The sequence below is a fragment of the Musca autumnalis genome, unplaced genomic scaffold (assembly GCF_047663935.1).
Source record: "Musca autumnalis isolate F117 unplaced genomic scaffold, ASM4766393v1 scaffold_1, whole genome shotgun sequence".
Classification (NCBI taxonomy): domain Eukaryota; kingdom Metazoa; phylum Arthropoda; class Insecta; order Diptera; family Muscidae; genus Musca; species Musca autumnalis.
The window spans coordinates 325,833,352-325,855,713 of NW_027411644.1; the positions used below are offsets into that span (position 1 = coordinate 325,833,352).

The 22,362-nt window shown below is 37.9% G+C and overlaps 1 protein-coding gene across 4 annotated transcripts in view; it reads right to left on the minus strand.

The window, feature by feature from the left end:
* Ptp99A (Protein tyrosine phosphatase 99A) overlaps positions 1 to 22,362 on the minus strand; it is an 874,937-nt gene that overhangs the window by 603,569 nt on the left and 249,006 nt on the right. The window lies entirely within an intron of this gene.

Here is a 22,362-nt window from a genome sequence, read left to right on the forward strand (position 1 = left end):
TGTGTTTACGGCGGTGCCGAAGTATACGAAGCCTTTTACTACCTCAAAATTATAGGAACCAACTTCAACAGTTGGTCCGATCTCAAAGGACGCATTGCGTGTCGACACCATCAGCTTGGTCTTCTCGCCGTTTACCGCCAGACCCACTTTAGCAGATTCTCCTTCGACCTTTATAAAGGTATCAGTTACTTATTTTACTGATCGGCGCATGATTTCTATATCATCTGCATAAGCAAGTAACACGTGACTATTGGTGTAGATTGTGTCACTTCTTTTGACGTTTGCCTCTCGTATAACCTTTTCTAGCAGGATGTCGAAAAGATGACAAGAAAGGCTGTCTCCTTGCCTGAAACCTCTTTTGGTACAAAACTTTTCGGGGAAGTCCTATTCTATGTTAACTGAAGATCGTGTGTCAGTTAGAGTCATTTTATAAAGCCGAATGAGCTTTGCAGGGATACCAAATTCAGACATTGCTTGGAATCACTTTGAACCTAGCGGGCTGTCGAACGCTGCTTTATAATGGACAAAAAGGTGGTAGGTGTCGATCTGCATCTCTTGGGTCTTCTCCAGGATTTGCCGCAGGGTATATATCTGATGGACTTGCCAGGTCTAAAGCCGCATGGTACGGTATAAATTATTTCGTTGACCATGGGCATTAGTCATTCGCACAATATCCCTGACACTATCTTGTAGGCGATAGGGAGAAGACTTATATCCCTATAGTTAGAGCATAAAGTCTTACCTCCTTTCTTATGGACGGGACACAGGATGCTCAGGTTACAATCGTCGGGTACGCATACACCGTATTAGCGTGTCGCCTCCGGTTTTGAACAGCTCGACTGGTAGGCCATCGGCCCCTGCTGGCTTATTTGTGCCTTCAGCCGGTTTATTGCTGGCTTTACCATCTTCTGGGATTGGATCTGTGGTATCTTCGTCGACAACGCTACTATTGGATACCAACAGTTTGGAAAAATGTTCTTTCCATATCCTTAGCACACTATCTGTATCAGTTACCAGGTTACCTTACTGGTCTCTACAGGAGGAAGTGCCAGTTCCAAAGCCATCAGTTTGAGGTTTCACTCTTTGGTAGAATTTTCGGACTTTATTCTGTCTCCTGTACATCTCGATTTGTTCACACTCCCGCTTTTCCATCTCTCTCTCTTTTTCCTGCGGAAAAGACGTTTCTCCTCTCTCCTTTTCTCCCGATACCTCTCTCGTGCGCTACGCGTTGCTATTGATTGTGAAGTAGCCCTATATGCCGCATTTTTCTCTTCGGTAGCAGCACGACACTCCTGGTCATACCATGGATTCCTTGGTGGAGGTCTCTGGTATCCAAGTACTGATTTTGCGGCTGTTTGCATCGAGTCCTGATTCATTGATCATTGTCCTGATATGTTATCGGGACAAGGAGTGCTTTGATTAAGCAGTTGGGCCAGTTGAGTGGAATATGCTGTGGCTATCTGTTGTGATTGCAGCTTACCGATGTCCAACTTCCGTGTTGTATCTGTTCGCACTTTGTTTGCTACGTTTAATCTGGTACGTACCTTTGCTGCAACAAGGTAGTGGTCCGAGTCTATGTTTGCACTTCGGAACAATCGAACATCCAACACGCTTGATGCATGTCTTCCACCTACCACAACGTGATCAATTTCTTGATCTTTGATCTGGCGACAGCCAGGTGCCTTTCTAAATATCGAGATGCTTAAATCTGGTACTGCTAACTACCATGTTTCTTGCAGCTGCAAAGTCTATCAACCTCATACCATTGTCAGATGTTTCACTTTGGAGACTGAATTTCCCCACTGTTGGGCCAAAGATATTCTCCTTTCCAATTTTGGCATTAAAATCGCCTAGTATAATTTTAATATCATGGGCAGGGCAACGGTCATAAGCTTCTTCTAAGCACTCGTAAAATATATCTTTGGTCTGTTCGTCCTTGTCTTCAGTGGGAGCATGAGCGCAAATAAAGCTGATGTTGAAGAATTTTGCTTTTAATCGAATAGCAGCGAGTTTTTCATTCACTGGGGTGAAGCTGGAGACCAGGTGTTTTAACCTCCGACCAACTACAAATCCGCAACCAAACTCATGCCTTAATACAGTGCATCACCTTTAGGTGTTGTTGTGACGCTTTTCCTGTTCCATCGTATTTCTTGTATGGCAGTAATGTCGGCCTTGTACTTTTCAAGTACATCTGCCAATGCGTAAACTGCCACTTCTCTATAAAGAGTGCCAACATTCCAGGTGCAGATTCACAGATAATGGTCCTTAAAACGTTTGCGAAGTTCGTCAACTTTAGAGGGGTTTGTTTTTATTTTATTTCGTTTTTTCATAGAAGGCTGTTTTTTCTAGAGAAGGGTTACTAACCCGACGCCCAAACCCAAGTTTTTAACGTCCTTATGGGTGAACGCTCGGCACATGTTAGCTCACTACCTTTAACGGGTGTTAAAGGCAGTTCCCCAGGTGACATCACGGGATAACTAATATTTAAAGCTATATTACAACAATAAAAAAAATTCGCCAAGCAAAAACGACGACCTAGTGCCGCTGTCATATGTTTCATCAAAGTGCTGTCAGATAGCAGCCACACTAGGTTGTTGTTGTTGTTGTAGCAGCATAGAAACCTACGTGGAGCCCAAGTTTGATGCTGGGTTGGCGGCCGCTGGCCGAAACACTATGGTTTCGGGTCAATCCGGTACGAGAGAACCCGCTGCCGTGCCGCTAGTTGGTGCCACACTAGGTCGACGTATTTGTTTGGCGAAATTATTGTTATTGTTGTAATAGATTTAAATATTACTTATCCTGATGATGTCTTTCGAAGAAATCGATATATATAATAATAGCGATATATAAAATAATAAATAAAACAACAAACATCAATGACCTCGAGCTCAGTAACATTTTATCAATATAGAATATTTAAAATAAAGGTCGAACTAAACAAGAAAGAATCACAGTAGTTAAAGAGGGAGCAAGCAAAACGTGTTGCAAAACATTTCACGGCCTAAGCTGCACTTATGCCAAAAATTTTCGAACCTGATCTATGTCTGGAGGAAACATTACGACATAAAATTTTTGGTTACTTCCTGTGAGAGTTATGGTTTGCAACATTTCGTCGATACATGTTTCGGAATAGCAAATTTCTAGCAGGTAGTAATCCCCTAATGAGGGGCATTAACAAAAACATGCACAATATTACAAATAAAACAATAGCAGGCACAAAAAACAAAATCCTCATACTTGTCCATCACATCCTTCGTGAGTATGTTGCGCCACCTACGATCAAGGGAGCACTTGCAAGTCAAATTTCGATTTACACTCATCCTACCCTCTAAAGCTCAACCAACCAAGTCGTGAAGTCATCAAGCACATTTGCTTAAAATGCTCGAGACCCAAAAACATTTGTGTGTACCTAAGTGGCTCGCTTTTGTTCCTTCCTTCTTTCCTTCTTTCATGAGAAAGTTCCTTCTTTCATGAGATAATTATATTGAAACTGTTAAAACAACTACGGTCACTAATTTCAATGGGTAGTGAGGAAGATAACTCTTGAGGGAAGTCCAAACTTTGCACAAAAGCTTAAAGCTTCAAAAGCGTCAATTTACTGCCACCGTGGTGCAATGGTATGCACACCCGCCTTGCACGCTAAAGGTCTTGAGTTCGATTCCCCGGTCAGTCAACATCAAACACTTTTCAACGGTGGCAAAATACCCCTCAGTAATGTTGGCTACATTTTTTGAGTATTTCAGCTTTGTACAACTTCTCTACAAGTGGTGTCTTAGACACGCCGTTCGGACTCGACGATAAACAGTAGGTCCCATATCATTGAGCTAATATGAATCGGGGTGCACTCATTGATATGAGAGAAGTCTCCCCTGTCCCTCCTGGGATGTTTGTGGAACAATTATATTATTATTACTTCACCCTAAATGCACACGAAAACTTATAAAGGAATTCTGAAACAGACATATCCAGTAGTGAGTAACATTTTTGGAAATTTCATCACGATTTTATAAACTTTTGTACACTTCGAGTCATCAAAACTTAAAATTTTAAACAGAAATTAGGATATCCTTATGGGGCCGCCATATTCTACAGTGGTAAATATTCTCTAAAATGTATGGGAATAACTTATGCGTAAAATACACGACTAAAGGAGACAGCAGGCTTCCAAAAGTAAACTTGTTGAATGAAAAAAGCAAGCTTTGTTGGGCATTACACCTGATTATTTAAAGAATCCTTGCCAAAGCAGGATATACGGGTGTATCCTTAATCAGGAGGGATATACTTTTACTGAATATTACTGAAAGTACTTCGTTTTCAATATAGAAAGAATATGCATCGATATTCTAATACAATCTTTCAGTATTCCCAAGTTTTAAAGGGGATTTTTATTCAAATGAGCCAAATTTTTTACTTCAATTTTTGACTTTATTTTGTTTTCCTTGCATAATTCTTATACAAATTGGATTTGAATGCAAATGAATGACCAAGTTTACTCCAAACACAAGGAGTAAAATATAATAAAACTTAAAAACTTCATATATTGTATAATTCGGAAAAAATGGAGGTTGAAAAAATTTTGCAGGGGGGATCTCTTCAAGTGAGCGGCAGTGTATTTATTAAGCTTTATCCGAATTATAGTGAGTTTATTTTATTATGATAGAGGACGCTTTTAACAATTCTCCATTTTTTTGTGTTCGGAAGAAAATAAATAAATTTTAGTAAATTTTAATTAATAAATTAAAAAAACTCTTCTTGTCGGTTAGTTGTTTCTTTAAGACAGTAACAAACCAATTACGTCCTAATTCCTTGTTATTCCAGCTCATAGAAACGGATAAGTTTTCTAATTTTATATATAATTTTTATTATTAGTCATCGAGAATTTCCTGAAATGTAACTTATTCATGTCAAAGCATGTTTTCACATTAATTTTGTAAGTTTCTCATACCACTCCGTCACAGTTGTTGTTGTTGCTTTTTTGTTATTTGTTACACTTTACTTGAAGAACTCTTTTCATTATGGTCATTATTGCGAAACATTAGCCACAATGAAACTAAAAACTAATGAAAACACATCAGTGGCAAGAACAACAACATCAGCAACTTGTACATCTTGTAATTTTTGTTGCTATCTTCTTTTTTCATAGTCCTGTTATTCCCTTCTTTCGTGTTCTTATGTTAAAAACACAAAGTTTCTTTTGTTCTCTTTAAGAGGCCACAAATGTGGGGAAACAAACTTAGAAAAACATAACTTTTGTTTTTTTTTTTCTTCAGTGGATACCATTTTTGTTGGAAAATGTCCGTAAGAGGTTAAGAAGGAAATAAGGATGAACGAAGGGGAACGAAAATTTTGGAATTAGAAATTTGGTTGAAAGTGGGGCATACAGCCACTATTTCTCTTCTACAATCAAAATTATTAACACCAGCATTATGATCATCATCAGGTCAGTAGAATTATTATCGTCGTCATCATCTGGTGGGGTCGTACCACAGAAACCATCACTATTTGAACAAGTTTCGTGTTGGTATTGGTTTATCCAATTTTTGTTATGCCAAGCTCAGAAAAAAATTTTTCTAGCTACTCTTACTAAAGGCAATTTCCATGTTTGATTTTTGGTTGCCTTGAAAGCTTCTTTTGGTGTGTGTAACCATGTGGGTGTGTGTATGTGCATTTGTTGTTTAGGTTGTTGGAAAATAGTTACGAGCAAATATTTTTGACACTTTAATATGTAAATTGTTGATCAGCTGAGTTTTGGCCATAGGTATGGATTTTCCTCAGGTATGAAAAAATAAATTTCAAAATACATACGTATATATGTACTCGTATATGTTAAAATTAGTTCAATGAATTTTTTTTAGAAATTTTTTAAAAATTGACTATTTAGTTAATTCAATAGAAAGGTTTTATAACTTGTTTCTACGAGTTGAGACGTATATCTGTATGATACGATGTTGAACTGTTAGAAACGTGTATGTATGTGTTATCATCAGTATATAATTTTGTTAGTTAGATTAGATTAAGGGGTACACATTTTGTTTGAAAAAAAACAGTAGATTACTCACGTAGTTGGCCTATTAGAGAACATTATAGGACAAGCTGAACTAAAAAATATTTCCATTCCTGACTGTTTTGTTGCTTTGCTATTTGGATAACGGCGCCTTTCCATCTCTTCTTCCGCTTGTTTGCTCCATCGAAGTCGATATACCTTTTTAGCGGGTTCATCATCGATCATTCTTATGACATAGTCTAGCTAACTCAATCGTTGTATTTCGATAATTTAACAATACTTATTTCATTGTGTAGCATGTAAAATGGAATGAATGTTATTTTAGGCATTAATAGAACAAAGTTAATTCATTCTTACTACAGGAAATAATTTTTGAGAAAAAAAAGTTATAACCCTAGTGTCGATCTGCATTTCTTGGACCTTCCAGGATTTGCCTTTAGGTAAATGTCTGGGGGGTTACTCTCTATTGAAATGCGTGAGAAAAATGCGATGCGTAAGAAAATTAAATTCGTCTCCAATTCGTTTTCGTATCTCCTTTTTTCCATTTTCCTTTCTGGCATCAGGAAAATGGATGCGTATGTAAAATCGTGCGTTAAAGCAAATATGTTGAGCTAACAAAATATAAGAAGAAAACGCATCGCAATACAGTGTAACCCCCTGGTCAATGGTGGATTTGCCCGCTCTAAAGCAGCGTCGGGTTAGTAACACTCCCCTAGAAAAAAACAACCTACTATGAAAAAACGAAAGAAAAACAACCCAACAAAAACAATAAGTTGACGAACCCCGCAAACGTTTTAAGGACCATGATCTGCGAATCTGCACCTGGAATGTTCGCACTCTTTATAGAGAAGGTGCAGTCTTCGCATTGGCAGACGTACTTGAAAAGTATAAGGCCGACATTACTGCCATACAGGAAATACAATGGAACGGGAAAGGCGTCACAACAACACCTAAAGGTGACGCACTGTATTATAGCTGTGATGACACAAAGCATGAGTTTGGTTGCGGATTTGTAGTTGGTCGGAGGTTAAAACATCTGGTCTCCAGCTTCACTCCAGTGAATGAAAGACTTGCTGCAATTCTATTAAAAGCAAAATTCTTCTACATCAGCTTTATTTGCGCTTATGCTTCCACTGAAGACAAGGACAAACATTAAAAGGCCAGTTTTAATGCCAAAATTGGAAAGGAGAATATCTTTGGCCCAACAGTCGGGAAATTCAATCTCAGCAGTGAAACATCTGACAATGGTATGAGGCTGATAGACTTTGCAGCTGCAAGAAACATGGTAGTTAGCAGTACCAGATTTAAGCATCTCGATATTCATAAGGGCACCTGGCTGTCGCCAGATCAAAGAACAAGAAATCAATTGATCACGTTGTGATATATGGAAGACATTCATCGAGCATATTGGATGTACGATCATTCCAAGGAGTAAACATAGACTCGGACCATTACCTTCTTGCAGCAAAGGTACGTACCAGATTAAAGGTAGCAAACAAAGTGCGAACAGATACAAAACGGGAGTAGGACATTGGTAAGCTGCAATCATAACAGATAGCCACAGCATATTCCACTCAACTGGCCCAACTGCTTAATCAAAGCACTCCTCGTCGCGAGAGCATATCAGGACAATGGCAAAACATTGCACACTCCATGCAAACAGCCGCAACATCAGTACTTGGATACTAGAGATCTCCACCATGGAATCCATGGTATGACCAGAAGTATCGTGCTGCTACCGAAGAGAAAAATGCGGCATATAGGGCTACGCAACGCGTAGCGCACGAGCTATAGCAACGTGTAGCGCACGAGAGAGGTATCGGGAGAAAAGGAGAGGGAAGAAACGTCTTTTCCGCAGGAAAAAGAGAAAGATGGAAAAGCGGGAGTGTGAACAAATCAAGATGTACAGGAGACAGAATGAAGTCCGAAAATTCTACCAAAGAGTGAAACATCAAACTGATGGCTTTGGAACTGGCACATCCTCCTGTAGGGACCAGCAAGGTAATCTGGTAACTGATACAGACAGTGAGCTAAGGAAATGGAAAGAGCATTTTTCCAAACTGTTGTTATCCAATAGTAGAGAAGTCGACGAAGATACCACAGATCCAATCCCAGAAGATGGTATTGAATGTATACCACCCGGCCAAGATGAGGTAAAGACAGCAATAAACCGGCTGAAGTCTAATAAGGCAGCAGGAGCCGATGGCTTACCAGCCGAGCTGTTTAAAACTGGATGCGGCACGCTGATAAGGTGTTTGCATCAGCTAGTTAGCTCCATCTGGCAGGACGAACGCGTACCCGACGATTGTCCCGTCCATAACAACGGAGATAAGACTTTAAGCTCCAACTATAGGGGCATAAGTCGTCTCCCTATCGCCTACAAAATAGTGTCAGGGATATTGTGCGAACGACTAAAGCCCATGGTCAACGAAATAATTGGACCATACCAAAGCAGCTTTAGACCTGGCAAGTCCACCATTGACCAGATATTTACCCTGCGACAAATCCTGGAGAAGACCCAAGAGATGCAGATCGACACCTACCACCTTTTTGTCGATTATAAAGCAGCCTTCGAGAGCCCGCTAGGTTCAAAGGTATTCCAAGCCATGTCTGAATTTGGTATCCCCGCAAAGCTCATTCGGCTTTGTAAAATGACTCTAACTGACACAAGATCTTCAATTCAAATAAAAAGAACCTCTCCGAAGAGGTTTGTACCAAAAGAGGTTTCAGGCAAGGAGACAGCCGTTCGTGTAATCTTTTCAACATCCTGCTAGAAAAGGTTATTCGAGCTGCAAACCACAAAAGAAGTGGCACAATCTACACCAATAGCCACATGTTACTTGCTTATGCTGATGACATAGACATCATGGGGCGATCAGTAAAAGAAGTAACCGATACGTTTATGAAGGTCGAAGTACAATCTGCTAAAGTGGGTCTGGCGGTAAACGGCGAGAAGATCAAGTTGTTGGTGTCGACGCGCATTCATTGAGATCGGACCAACTGTTGAAGTTGGTTCCTATAATTTTGAGGTAGCAAAAGACTTCGTATACCTCGGCACCGCCGTAAACACAACAAACGACATCAGTTGTGAAATAAAAATAAGAATTATATTGGCCAACAGATGCTACTTTGGCTTAAGTAAACACTTTTAAAACAAAGCCACAACTCGTCAAACAAAAATAACGCTTTACAAAACACTGATACTACCCGTGCTGATGTATGGTTCCGAAGCCTGGGCACTTGCGCAAGCAGATAAGGCAGTGCTTGGCGTGTTTGGGAGGAAAATTCTTCGAAAGATCTACGGACCAATCTGCATTGACGGTGAATATCGATGTTGGCTAGGCCATATAATAATTGGCAGGCCAAATTATAGATGTTAGGTCTGCCTAGTGTCCACTTGAGATGAAAGATTGACCAAAATAAGCCCTCGGCTTTGCCATGTTTTAGCCGGTCGGGACCGTTGCCCTACGTAACCCACAGTAGACTACAGTTTGGTCAATTTGGGTCTGAGAAACCTTAAAGAGCACTTTAAGGTAAATCTTAAACTAAATATTATAATTTTTTTTTAATTTTCGAGACACTTGAAAAAGAGGACAATATTTCATTCCCAATGATTAATTAAGAGTAGTTTTGCTAGAAATAGTCTTTCACTTGCAATATAGATACATACATACAAACATACAATGTGCCATACATCAGAAGACCAACAGTAAAAACACAACTTGTGGCCACTACGGTTGGCAAGACAAATGCTGTAATGAATAAATGAATACCATTGACATCATTTGCTCTAATTTCTACTTCCTTTAGTTTTTAATTTTGTAAATAACCACAAAAAATCTCCATTTGTAATCATTGACTTGAGCACAATTCCGTCTTACATTGTGAGATTTTCTACCCTCTCCATTGGTTGGTGGTACATTTCCATTTTGTTTAGCTTGTCAAAAAGACAAATAAACAAACAAAAACAGAAAATGGGTACAATTTTGAATAAAATATCAGCAACGGAATGCGGAACAGCTAAAATGTGACAACTAAGAAAAAACTCTGAATTGTTAATTTGTAAGAAATGTTGTTAACGAAAAGAGGTAGAAGTTGAGCACTAACAAAAACAGAAATAACTTTTTAAGAAAATTTAAATGTTTCACAAACAGAGGCATTTGAGCAGAACTATGAACAGCATCAGTCCCAAAAAAAGGTTTTGACGATTCAATTAAATGTTAACTAAAAATTAAAGTGGCAACGAGGCAGGGTAAAAGTAAACATTGAGAGACCATGACTAATTAAAACCACCACCAACGCCACCAGCCGCACACACACACTAACATTTCAAACCACATAAAATTCTTATGAATATTTAAGAGACTTTTTGAATGGTTAAGTGTGGGAGTTGCAAAAACCAAGATGAACGAAGAAGCCACACAAGAAGGAAATAAAAAGATTCCTCGTCACTAATCAACGCAAAAATGCTAAAGCAACTAATCTGTGGTAATCTGTTACATAAGAGGGGTGACGAACTTTTACAGTTAATGAACATCTGGGTAAGCATTAATAGTTAAGCTGGTAAATGTACATGTACAAGTACAAGTGGTATCTGAAATTGGTGGTTAACATCGGTGTTTTATAACGAAATGCGGTGATAAGAACGTGAACTGAGGTGTGAGAGAAATCAGTGTGATGTACCAGCATTTATATAAATATGTTTATTTTTAATCGAAGTATGTATGAAAAAACAAGTAAGCAATGACTATAGTCGGGCCAACGATGTGATACCCTACAACACATCCCTGATTAAACAGACGACTTAAGGCAACTGAAGTAAAAAAATTATACTATCGAAATCAAGGTGTTTACATTAATGTACATCGGTTACTTGGAAACTGGGAGATAAACATCCGATAAAAGAGCAAACGCAAATAGACGGAACAACGTGTGGGAGCATTGACCACTTCAAAAGTCACAAGTCGACTAACCCTAAACCTCAACACTGTCACCTCCGGCTAATAAGTCAACACTGTCACAGCCGGTAGTCTCTTGTTGAATATCGAGAGACATTGTCATCTAAGACAATGAGCGGATCGGCCAGGAAGGGCTGTGCAAAGGAATTATTAACTCAGAGATTTATGATTTGGTCTATTTCTATACGAAAAAATTTATTGGCATGGGTTCACTTTGGGAAGGCAATAATCTGGCGACCGTACCTGTTGCTGCGGTGATCTCCTAGGAAATGATAACCTTAGTATGGGTATATATGGAAGTACTGAAGTAAGTTGAGAAGCAGATAGGTTGTCCAAAACCGAAACCGGTTAACCGGTTTTGAGTTACAAAACCGAAACCGGTTTTCGCCAAAAACGTCATTTTCGGTTAACCGAAAAAACGGGTTATCTGTGTCGGTTAACCGGTTTTAAAAAAGTAGTAATATTTTAAAAATTTCATTACAATTGTATTCTTGAAAGTTAACTAAACTTAACTAACAAAAGGTACGGCTAAATTATAAATGTCAGATACCGTTAAACTTGAAAATATTTTGTGTAAAATGGCACAACTTCAATATAGTTCAATTGAACGATCTATGAAAAAACTGCGTATACGTAATATCACACGGTTGTTTGAATGACGTTATTCATACGTTTTTGAATTATTACATTAAACTAAAAACTTGTCGAATTTAAGGTTGTAAAAGGTAACGATAACAAAGTACATTTTGATTCCGGCACGATAATTTGAGGTTCTCAACGCAAGAAGGAGAATCCAGACTTAATAAAATGTAAATTTAATTCCTTTGGTACATAATCGTATATTTGTAAGAGCTTTTACTATTCTTAAAGCACAATTTCTGACTTATGTTTGCTGTCTCCACTTTAAGGTTGAATGTTAAATAACAAGGATATTATCAGATAATTATATAATAACGAATTAGTTATACTTAATTTACCCTTTGCCGCACATTTTTTATCAAATATTTATGAGCAATTTTGTATGTATTTTACAAAACCGGTTTAAACCGGTTAACCGGTTTTGAATATTTTTGAAAACCGAAAACCGGTTTTTGAAAAAACTGAGAATTTCGGTTAACCGAAAACCGTTTTGTTTGGAAAAACCGGTTTTTTGGACACCCTAGAAGCAGAACTTCGGTCTTCGGATGGGAGATTAGATACTCTTGATCATCTATATCTCACTACCGCAATGAAGAGGATGAAGAAGTGGTAGATATAATAAGCCTCCCAATAATTCAGTGTGCAATTAACAGCTTTCAGCCTAACAAATCACTGGTTGTGATAACCAGTTATGCTTCAGAATTAAACCGATTTTTAAGATCATTAACTGCGAGAATAAGAAGTTGCTTGGGATGTCAATAACCTGGTGGCCGTTCCTGTTACTTCGATTTCCTACTTCCTACTTTTTTGTGCTAGACAGGATACTGAATTTAGTCGGTTTCGGAAGGGAAATTGAAGACTCTGGATCTACTATCAGAGGTTGCATAGATTTTGATGATGATCTGCGTTCAGCAAGCCATAATCACTCCCGAACTGAAGAGGATGAACAGATGATAGATACTCGTATAATATAAACTTCCCAACAATTCAACGGACGATTGACAGCATTCAGCCTAACAAATCACTGGGACCGGATGATTTAATGCCAGCTACAGTGAAGACGGTGTTAATGATTCTGGCAGATATTTTTACGACCAGTCTACGTTTCTCGGTCATATCTACTTTACTGGAAGGGGTGTAGGTGACCTACATCCCCAAAACGTTGAAGTCGAGTCACATATTACATAAAGATTATAGACCAACTAGTTTTTTCTTCTATTGAAGACAATGGAAAGGTTACTGAAGTTTGAAATCAAGTCATAAGTAGATTCTACCAAGTAGATTCTTTCAAAACAAAATATCTCCATACAAACCAGGACCATCAAATGGAATACCGAGGAGCACTAAACACATGCAACACAAAGTTACGGACTCGACTACGAGTAACCGTGGTTCAGATTACCTTAACCTATGTCAGTTGTTATGATAACAGCATATGATTTGTTTGTAAGCTCATTCTTCTGCTTCTGAAAATTTGACCGCTTCGATTGGTTGTGACCACAAAGTTATTGGAGGTAGTTAAAAGGTTTTGCAGAACAAGACCTGCAAGAATTTCAATGGAAAAAGTTAGGGAGTCGACTACGAGTCAAACACTGGTTGAATGTTACCGTAGTTCCGCATGTCTTAACCTATGATTGATGTTATTGTTACTGCATATGATATATTTGTAAGTTCATTTTTCTGCTTAAAGTGGATCCAGTTCTAGGGATGTGGTCGGTTCAATGGGTCGTAACCACAAAGCTATTAGAGTTAGTTGAGTAGGTTTGGCAGGGCAGATAAAATGTTGCAGTGTGACGTGCGGGCCTTGTCCTACAGGAATTTATACGGCTGCACTATCTCGAGCATAGTTGAGCCAAAACTACTCTGAGTTGTTTTCGCATCTGACGCTCCTCAAGTGCGTTAGATTAGGTAGAGAGGACCGTATTCACTAGATAGTTGTTTATGGTATGTGCGACTGCATCTGTGTGAATGCTATTTAAACTTATTTGATAGGCTGCTCATATCGTTGAACCTCTCGCTTTATATCATTAAAATCCCTCCTGACATTCCTGGTTGAGGATTCTTTCCACCAAATGGTAATTAGAATGCAACGAAAGCATGTCTCTCACAATGTAGATGGTCCACTAAAAACATGAGGAAGCATCATGTTATAGTTTTCAATGCGGCATTCTGACAGGTTTGAATATTTCCATCGCTTTACATTTATATTTGCCGACCTCACACGCGCCGCATAGCTTACCGAAGACCGACCTACCGTTGACCACAAGGAAGATCAACAAGGTTTCTTTGTTTTCATCCCAAGCCGGCAGAACTTGAAGCCTGGTACCTACATCCCAGCTTGTCGCAGACGACGTAAACATGCCTTCTAATGCGGACGACGTAAACATGACTTCGAATGTGACGCCTAGAATTTTGGAATAGGTAGGAGTCTGAATTCCTCTACCATCGACCATGACAATGAGCTCAATGCTCACCTGCGCAATCCATGTGGTGAACAAAGTGAGCGTAGATTTAGTGGCGAATATTTGCATGTTTCTCCCGTGGAAAATGTGGTGAGAGAATAAACAACATTCCTTGACCGTGTTGGATGTACGAACACCACCTTGTTGCAACGATTTTACGTACTCGATCAAACTAAAGTAAGACCAGATACAACACGGACATTTGTAAGTTGCAATCACAACAGATATCTACAACATATTCAACTCAACTGGTCCATTCGACTCAAAGCACTCCCCGTTCCGACAACTTATCAGTATAGTGGCAAAGTATTACCCACTCCATGTAAACAGCCGGAAAACCCATACGAGTGCCCCCCACCAAGCAACCCCACTGTGCTCTTCAGCCAACTTTAAATGCAAGGTACTTATACCTGTTAAGTTTTGCGTATTCTGAGACTACAATGTTCATAGATGAGAAAAATCAAGAAACCAAAAAAATCGCCGGAGCGCTTTTTAAATAAATCGCGATTCAAGTTGACAGAATAAAGCAAAATCGTGAAAATGTAAAAAAACCCTAAAAAGCACTCCCGCGATTTTTGTTTTGTTTTTTGATTTTTCTCATCTATGAACATTGTAGTTTAAGAATCCGCAAAAAATTTTCTAGGTGTAAGCACTTTCCATTTAAAGTTAGTTCAAGAGCACAGTGACCCATGGTACAACCAGGAGTGTCGTGCTACTACAGAAGAGAAAAATGCTGCATATTGGGCTAATCTGCAATCAGTAGCAATGCGTAGCGCACGAGAGAGGTATCAGGAGAAAAGGAGAAGGGAGAAACTTCTTTTCCACAGGAAGAAAAGTAAAATGGAAAAGAGGGAGTGTAAAAAAATTAAGATGTACAGGAACCAGAATCAAGTCAGAAAATTCTACCAAAGAGTGAAACATAAAACTGATGGCTTTGGTACATACACATTCTTCTGTAGAGACTGACAAGGTTATCTGGTAACGTTTACAGGATACGGATAGAACATTTTTCCAAAATGATGATATCCAATTCTAGCGAAGACGACGAAGATACCACAGATCCAAACCCAGAATGTGGCACTAAGTGTATACCGCCAGACTAAGGCGAGGTAAATACAGCAATAAACCGGCTGAAGAATAATAAGGCTGTAGGAGGCGATATCTTATCAGTCAAGCTGTTCAAAACCATAGGCGACACATTGATAAGGTGTATGAATCGGCCAGTTAAAGCCACCAGGCAGAAAGATTGGAACGAGTGCGTCGTATGTTCCGTCCAAAAGAGAGGAGATACTATACTATAGGGGAATAAGTCTGCTTCCTATTGCTTGTATGATTGTGTCTGGGATATTGTGTAAACGACTGAAGCCCATGGTCAATTAAAAAATTCGGTCATACCAATGCGGCTTTAAACCAGGCAAATCAACCATTGACCAATTATTTACAGTGCAACAAATTCTGGAGAAGACCCAAGAGCTAATTTGTTTATAATAAGGGAGCCTTCAAGAGTCCTATACGGCTAAAGGTATTCCATTTGGTTATGTAAGATTACATTAATAGATAAAATAGGAAAACACCTCTACGAATAGTTTAGTACCAAAAGAGGTTTCAGACAAGGAAACAGCAATTCGTTCAACATCGCAATGCGAGTACTCACACATCGCTTCAAACCAGTAGTGCCTTTTTGACCTGACACATCCGCCGTACACCCCTGACTGGGGACCAAAGGAATTCTTATTATTCCCGCACATCAAGAAAAGTTGTCGACAACGATTTTCGTCGGTAGAAGATGCTGTTGAAGCATTCAAATCCCTGTTTTAGATGTATCTCATTTGGAATAGATAAAGTGTTTCTACAATTGGTTTGAGTGCCATTTAAAAAACAAAGCCGCATGGCTGTACATGCACAACTGGAAAGTATAAGACTCGATGGAGTAAACAAATGCAAGACGAGATCAAAAACCGAATTATGTCAAAATGGGGAAATAAATGGGGGTATTTCCTTAGTTCAGTTTATAGAACAAATATTCTGTAGATGGCCAGCAAAGTAAAGTCCTGGGTACAAAAGCAGCCTCACCTGCTTGCCTTGCTTGTTTGCTTCATTTCTGACATAATGAAAATTAAAAAAATAATGAAGAAAAGGGCGACCTAGTTCGAAATTGGCTCGGCCTTCTTTATTCTTTTATGTTTATTATGTCATTATGCTTATGTAGCCAGACCTTAAGAATGTAAGTATATTGAATAGTAATATATATTTATGGGAAGAAACAAATGCACAGGCGGCGTATTTGTATGGAATCCGAGGCCAATGAATGCCTGAAAAAATGATCACTACGTTATAAATCAATAACAATAAATGTGTTACAAAATGCACCTTTTCTTAAATTCATACAGAAATCGGATTTTGTGTATATGATGCATAGCATATAGGTAATCTCGATTACACGATCATGTCCAAGGCAAGTCCAGGCCGATTATAATCGAATATTCCAAGCGAATTATTTTGCCATCACAACTGTTTACTTGTATTCGGCATACATAGAACAAGATAGATATAGACATTGTCATGTTAATGACGGTTTGGTAGGTAGTATAATCCAATACTCTACCCTTCCAGAGTTTCTTTCTTCAAATCTACTGTATCATTATCATTATGGCAGCATGTGATATAGCCTGTCTCGAGCTTCCATGCTTAATATTAATTATTAATATATTTTTTGAATAAAATATCCACACTCATTTATCAACACAGAAACATCCAATATTACAAACTATAAAAACAGATATATCAAATATTCATACATTAATAATAACTTCTTTCATAATAAAATATTAATACCTACCTACATACACACACATAGATACATAAAAACTGTTAAGATGATTTACACTGTTTAACAATGCAGAAGACAAAAAAGTGTTAATATCCATAAACTCAATTTACAATGATGCTGAGTTTGTTTGTTCGACTGTTTGTTCTTCATTTATTTAATCCTTATTTTTAATTAAATTTTCTCAGCTGAAAATTGTATTGGAAAATACAACAAGAAATCTGTAGCGCTGTAAAAAAACAATAAAAAATAAATAAAACAAAATACATTTCTTTTGTCATATCCTATCAGCAGATAAATGACAGTGTATTTTTTGTCCTTGTTTCTTTCTTTAGTCTTTTAGCAAATACGGCAGGGAATCGATAGCATCATCGACACAAAAACACTTGGTAAACGCTTCGATTCACATTTCGTTGCAATTGTAGCAGATAACTTGTGAGACATAATAAATGACTTAAAACAGCTCATTTATCTTCTATTAAATAAACGTAATTATTCTTGTCGCTTTTCGTTGTCTTCTTATTCTTCGTTTTTTTTTGTTGCATTTACTGTCCTCGAAAACAAATAAATGAAAGCTGTTGGTAGGGAAATATAAGAAAGAAACAAGTAAAACAAAGTGTTGAGTTTTTATTTATTAAATTTTAATTTGCCAAGCGAAACATAATGGTTGTTTTTTTCCTGTAATTTTTTAATTTAAACTGCGTCATATTAAGAGCCTTATCTTGGATATTATTTGTATATCCCTAGCATATGGATTTGGTAATGATTTCAATAGATTTAACTATTCCTTATATTGTCTTTAAGAAATTCTGATTTTCTTATTGCAAAACAGTGTAAATCAATAATGAATTTGTCTATTTGAAAAACTGAACCAATTCTATGTATGTAGGTACAAATTTTACAATGAATATCTTTTGCCTGTCCATTTATACCATTCCTGGGAAAACTTTTCATTATACCAACTAAAAGTGAAATGACCCCTTGTTGATATTGGTGATGATGAAAGCAAAGATAGTAGGGAATGATAGCTATTTTCTATATTCATTGCGCATAACTTTACAAAGTATTGTTGTCGGTAAAAATAGTTTGTCCATAAACCTTTAGCAGATGCAGTAAAAACACCTTTGTTTTATGCTCACACAGATACACACCATCATACATATATGTATTTATTGTACTGTATATGGAATATATACCAAACTATTCAATATAAAAATATATCATAAAATTTCAACGTGTGTCCCTACGGTATATTTGCGTGATAGTCTTGTCCTTGTACCATCACATCTTCCGTCTTCTTGGTGTGCTCTTCATAAAATAAAATAACACCGACACCATATATATGTATGCACACATATACATACATGTATATTGATATATGTATGTATATTTGTATGTATATATACTATATATAGTCCCAGGGAAAACATAACCTGAAATTGTATAAAATGAAAAACTGTTCATACAACAGAACAACACAAATTGTATATCATAAAGACCGTGCCTTGCTATGAGCATCAAATTTTAGTTATCTGTTGGCACATTGGGATTTTTAACATTTTTAATAACTCTCTCTACCAGACATGGGTATACCAAAAGATTCACATACGAGTATAAGTAAGGTAAATATTGTGGATATAAAGGTGAGATTGTTAAGTTAAATTTTGTGTACAGAAAATAAATATTGCTTAATGAACATTTAAATATGTTGTTTTTTGTCGTGACAAATACACTTCTAAACCACTTGGTAAAAATTTATATCATAAAAAAGGAACAGGTTTGTACTGTCCTTCCTTTCTAAAATGCACCACGACATTAAACAGTTTCATAAACTGATTTTATATGCTACGTACACATAGAAGACATATAAAGTGGGCTGAAGTCCATATTTACATTAGGCAATTTTCCTTGCGGCAATTGTCAGTTTGTGAGGGAGGGTGTTAAGAGGCAAAGGGTTACCACATGCCTCACCTATCTCTCCATCAAACTGACAATTGCCGCAAAGAAAATTGCGTGATGTAAATATGGAAAAATATTATCCACACATTATTCGGTACATAGACACATTGACAATTCTTCAAATCCAATGTGTGGTTAATATTTCACATCTTTTGTCTGACAGTGAAAAGTCTAGTTCTTTGGTATGACGATGACGATATGAGGTCTATATAATTTAATGGCAAATACCAATTTAATAGCCGGAAGATATGTATTTGTCTGCATTAGACCGACCCAAAAAAACAAAAATGTTTTTGATTAGTACTCCTACCCCCTAAATTTTTTCATTTGATTAAGAAACCTTATATATGACATTTTACGACGATCGGTTAAGGTTAACCCTTGCCACTCTGGCGATCTTTGTTGTCATAGTAATTTGCATGCCAAAGGTGCAATTCTCTAAAACCCACATTTATGAACCAATCGATGAAAAGTACCGAGCACCACAATGGCCCCCAATGTTTAAAGAAGTCTCATCGTTAGCAACTCTATTATCGACACCAGGGCACCGGTCAAGCCGACACTGCGTATGATGGTCCAGCCCCTTATGTCACATTCTTGGGAACAACATATGAAAAGAATACAAAAGAAAAATCGAACCCCAAACCAAAACCCCTCTGTCGCAGTCGAGCAACTCTTTTGTAATTACTTACGAAAGTAATTACTCTGTCCTTCTCGAAGGATGGGCAACCTATGAATGCCAACAGACAAAGAAAAGTTTGTCCGATATTCGAAAAGCCTGTACCAAAAGGCAAAGTTCATTCTCTGTAAGATCACCAAAAATGCTGCCAACGGAACAGTGCTCGAGCGGGATGAAGCGGAAAACTTTCATAGGCAAATATCATTGAGTATTATGAAAAAGCCAACATCTTACAAATCAACGATCAGCCATCTACCTTCAAATGAGAACGTTACCGAACAAAGGACACACAGCTAAAGCACAATACCATGGTCTCACTAACAACAAAACGAAGGAAGGCCAACGATAGGGAGGAAAAACTGTCCCCAATCATCACTGTAGAATTATGGAATATATTTCCATTTGGAATTTAGCGAAGTGCATCGTTTTTACAGGATCAAAAAATACATCGACGAGTTCCGAAAGGGATTCCTGGCAAAAAACATTGCCAAGTTTAAATGTCTGGTTTTCTCTAAAAAATGTTCTGGCAATCCATAAGAAAGCCTGGTGACCTACTTGTAATATATCTCGACTTCCTGCTTGTTATCTCCAGTTGCTATTTAAAAAAATCCTTTTGGTCATCTCTAAAATAGTCGTCTATTCTTCTGTGGTACTGATTATTTCGGAGATTGATTCTTTTCGATAATAACTGATGACAACGTGACGTTCTTGCGACGACGTCAGTCTGAGACGGAAGAGAAATCCCAATGAGACCTAGAGCCAGATTTAGGTTGCCTGGGATAAAGTTCGACGGCTACAAGCTGCTAAAGTATCTGACAAAAATTAACAAGGATGTTCCCATATTCCCTAAAGGTCCGTAATCGCATCTGAGTCAACCGCTCGGGAATGACTTGCAACAAGTTTTTATTTGGCATAAGGGAAGCAAAAGATAAAATCGTATGACCGTATGGCTCGAATAAAGAAGACGTAGATTACGTAGATGATTCCGAAAAGCTGTTTGACAATATGCAGCTAAAGGTGTCACACTCCACCCCATAAAAATTGTGCTTAAGATACATCGTAGTTACAACGTTATAAGTTCCTTGACGAGTTCTAAAGTGGATTCATGAAGAAACATAGCTAAGCCCAGTGGTCTTCCGGACTAACTCAGCCTGAGGAAATTCCAAGGTACTGAAATGTCTGGCAAAACTGAAGAATAATGTTCCACCGAGCCACCCAACAACACAAGCTTGAATTTAGTTCTCTCAGAAAAAGGCAAAAAATACAATCTTAGACTGCCTGACTCGAATAGAGAAGACGACGAAGATTATGTCGACGATGCCGAAAAGCTGCTTGACAATATGTAGCTAGATCATTCACATCATCGCCCAACAAAAATGATAACTAAGGTCGGGCAGAGCAATTTGAAGCACTCTAGAGTAGTTTCAGATAATCTACGGATCCTTGTGGATGAGGAGGATCTAGATATATGCATCATCCAAGAGACCTAAGGCGTACAAGGGGGACTTCTCTCACATCAGTGAATGCATGCGGTCTGTGTCAATGATATAGGACTTACATTTTATCGTGGTTCAGGAATAGATTTTCCTGGCAAAAACCCCAATTTTTTGTCATCACCAATTGTTAATTTCTATATGGGATTTGATAGTTAACATATTGAAACTAAGAAAACAAACAAATTGGGTTAAAATAGTGGAAGGCGTGGGCGCGGCGTGCTCCTAATAATAATTGTTCCACAAACATCCCATAAGGGACAAGGGAGACTTCTCTCATATCAATGAGTGCACCCCAATTCTTATTAGCACAATGATATGGGACCTACAGTTTATCGCCGAGTCCGAAAGCGTGTCGAAGACACCACTTTTGTGGAGAAGTTTTACATGGCTGAAATACTCAGGAAATTTCGCCAACATTACCGAGGGGTATTTTGCCACCGTTGAAAAGTGTTTTGATGTTGCCTGGCCGGGGAATCGAACCCACGACCTTACGTGTGCAAGGCGGGTGTGCATACCATTGCACCACGGTGGCGTGCTCCTAAAGACGACCATTTTTTCGCAATTTTGCAAAATACTTCATTTTTGCAAACTTCTGGAGAAAGAAATAGCTATTTTTGTTAGGTAGGTGTGATTGTTGTCTTTAAGAACCGTTTCAATAAATAACTTTAGCTTTTACACGAAGTGAGCTATTTTATTTTTTCCTCAGGTACTAAATTTTTATGAAATTCCAACTTTAGTGGACTAGAACTTTTAGGGAAAAGCTTGGAACAAAGTTCCGTTGTCATAGAATAATGCCCGAGACAGTCCTCTTTTAGTTTTATGGAAACCCAATGAGATTTTTTAATTTTGAAACAAAATATTTTTTAAATTTTTTGTATTTTTATGGTTTGCTTATTGGTGTTTGGCATCTTTTAAATAGTTAGAAAATGTGAAAAACTCAAAATCACTTATATTTTGATGCAAAATATGAAAAAACTTAAATTTTTAACGTTGGCCTTGAATTTCTCTACAACTACTAGACCGAATTCGAGTGGTTTTAATGCATCGGCAAATCAGAAAAAAATTATGAAAACATCTCTATCCGTTCAAAAGTTACAGAGTTTTGACCAGGAAAAAACGATTCTGAACCAAAATGCGACGTGTCTTACGACACCATTTCTGCTCAGGAAATATAAGCCAAGATGGCTCTAATGGGATTTGCTGATACCGAAAATGTTGATGTTCTGGTCAAATACTGAAGGCGTACGCGCTTGCCATTGTATTATGGAGGCTGCCGTGTGGATAACGTAGGCTAAAACGCCATAATCGTTTTCTTATATTCTCAGTATATCAGAGCGG